This window comes from Coenobita brevimanus, chromosome 114 (assembly GCF_032717465.1).
Source record: "Coenobita brevimanus isolate Jiangsu-jjx chromosome 114, ASM3271746v2, whole genome shotgun sequence".
Lineage (NCBI taxonomy): Eukaryota > Metazoa > Arthropoda > Malacostraca > Decapoda > Coenobitidae > Coenobita > Coenobita brevimanus.
The window spans coordinates 10,391,005-10,393,788 of record NC_137067.1 but is presented as its reverse complement, the minus strand read 5'-3'; the positions used below and the strand labels follow the sequence as shown (position 1 = coordinate 10,393,788).

General features: G+C 41.6%; 1 non-coding gene across 1 annotated transcript; it reads left to right on the top strand.

Moving 5' to 3' along the window:
- The first annotated feature begins 767 nt into the window (after positions 1-767).
- On the top strand, positions 768-886 carry LOC145418490 (5S ribosomal RNA). Its single transcript, XR_013900707.1, has one exon. It is a non-coding gene; the product is annotated as a 5S ribosomal RNA (ribosomal RNA).
- The last annotated feature ends 1,898 nt before the right edge of the window (positions 887-2,784 follow it).

Here is a 2,784-nt window from a genome sequence, read left to right as displayed (position 1 = left end):
CCAACAGACCTAGGCCCCAGCGCAGGTGTCACGTGTGCAGTCACTCCCAGGTGAGACTCACAACACAGAGGAAGGACACCCACTATGAGTGCGTGCAGTGTGACGTGGGTCTGTGTATTCACCCATGTTTTAGTGAATATCACACGTTGCTGCACTTTTAGCATGGTGTGAATGCGAAAGGACGCTGAAAATATGAGGTAAATGCGACAGACAGACGCTCTGTGAAAATATCAGTCATGTGGATCGCCAAATATTAGTATAAAGTGCCTACGGGTAGAACATAAGTGAAAACATTGGGTGTAAGTATATGAATCTTCCCTAAGTTGAAACTTACATAGAGAGGGTTGTTTGATTCGATATTCTGTCGCTCAGTGCAATAAATACGGCCCCTTATTATATATTTCTTATTATGTGACATTATTACGGGTATAATATAAGTTCAAATTATTGTATATGATGATGTATATTCTAAGTCAAATATTCATAGCGTGTCTATAAAGATAAGATTTCCTGACGCTTAGTCGAATGAATAAGGCACGTATTAGTCAAAATAAAAGTCAGCAAGTGATAAAGTGAATAATTAGTATATAAGTGTGTGAGTGAATTAGTATATGTGTGTGAGTATTATGTATGACGAAACATTCCTTGCGAGGGTATTTTCAGACGATATTCTCACGCTCACTTGAATAAATAATGGCAGTAAGTATGTACAGTGCATTCTAGGGGTGTAAACGTGTGTAATGTAAGTGGGAAAATATAATTTGAGTGCCAACGGCCATACCACGTTGAGTACACCGCTTCCCGTTCGATCAGCGAAGTTAAGCAACGTTGGGTCTGGTTAGTACTTGGATGGGTGACCGCCTGGGAACACCAGATGCTGTTGGCATCCCTACGTCAAGTGGGGTTGGTGGAGGATTAGTGCCCCTCCCTGTAAAACAGTTAACTCTAAGCCCTTGGCCACCCTGTCTGGGATACATGGCGTCTGGCAATGAATGAATTAATGAATAAATAAAGTAGATGATGAAACACGAGTGTCTGAGATCGTGGTTGCTACGTGAATAGGCGCTAGCATATCGCTAAATGCCCTCGTAATGAATGATAATAATTGAAAACCTTCACAGTGGTGGAGGAAAAGTTCTATGTAAATGGGAAAATAATTGGAAAGTGATAAAACAATTTGGTATGTTGAAATACGAGTCATAGCGAGTGCGCTTACTAAGCTGATGTGCGCTAAACTTATGCTGCATGTCATCATAATGAATGAAAACATCTGAAAACACTTACAAACAGTTGTAATTGGTAAATTGTCATTGAAACAGAAGTATACAAGTAGAAAAAATGATAGGTTGACTCATACCAGAAACTTAGCATATAGCATGTTACGACTCGGACCTAACTCGCTATGCTCGCGCGATGGTACAATGCTTATTTTTCCTATATATGTGTCTGAAATCCATTATATTGTTACTGTTATTGTTTATTAGTTCAAATTCAATAAATGTGGAGGTGTTGTGTGTTGTTTGTCCCATTATTCCTTATCATAGAAAACGTAAACGCATATCCAGCCCATTACAGAATACGATACCTGCGAGGGGAAACCGCACCTGTAGAGACCACTTATAGACCGCAGAGACCACTTTTTTCAGGATTTTCCATCGTTTCTTGACCTAAGCGGAAGTTTTAGAAGAAAAAAAATTTTTCCAAAAAGGCTCGGGACTGGGGGATGTCATAGGTGCGGAAAGGCTCGGGACGTGACGGGTTAAGGATGGTTGAGACAGGGTGAGGAGTGCTGGTACAAATATATATATACGTGGGAACAGGTGCTGTCCTTGCTAGGGTAAGGATGCTGGCGAGCGCGCGCACACACACGCGCGCGCGCGCACGCACACACACACACGCACACACACACACACACACACACACACACACACACACACACACACACAACTTATACTGATGATCTGGTCGTTTCTAAAACGATATCTTACCTTCAAACTACTATTATGACCGATGGCATATGAAAAGCAATTACTTCCCTTCCCGCTCCCACCCATTACCTGTTCTCTCCAGCCAAACCACAGTCCATGTTCCCACGCTGGGGATTAATTACTAACTTTTAGAACGGTATAAGAAAGCAAAATTATGGCATAACTAATTAATGTTACCTCCAGAAAACAATTACCGTGCCTGTCGCTCGTCACTTGAAGCCAACAGGAAAATGATGCAAGACTAAAAAAATGATGATACAGGTAAAAATGATAAAGAGGGAAGCAGCAGGGTACATGAGAGGTGGCTGGAGAATAAAGAGAGACAAGATGATTATACAGAGGATGACTTAGTCAGTTTACTGTTTGTAGCTGCACAGAGGCTAGTTCTGCTGACATAACTTACTGGTTGGCAATGGAATATTACCTACAGAAGAAAGATTAGGCAGATTAACTCTTTAGCTGCATCGTTCCCTCAGCTAAAGAAAATCATCTGGCATTAGGGAGAATACCGTACTTATTCAGCACAGCCACCGCAGTATGAATGTATGTATTGTTACATAGCCTATGATTTCATCATCCTTTGTATAATTCTAACGTACAGTATGCTGCATGTTTTATCACGATTCGCCTTGTGGCTTCCATAGTGACCAGACTTGCGTGTTCCTCACTCCCCCTTTTCCCCCTTATACTCGTTCTTTCTGTTGTTCAGAGCAGGATTGTCAACTTTTTGTCCCCTATGGCTTCATTTGCGCGTCCTTCTTGCAAGTTCTATCAAGCTCTGCCGGCCCCTATATAA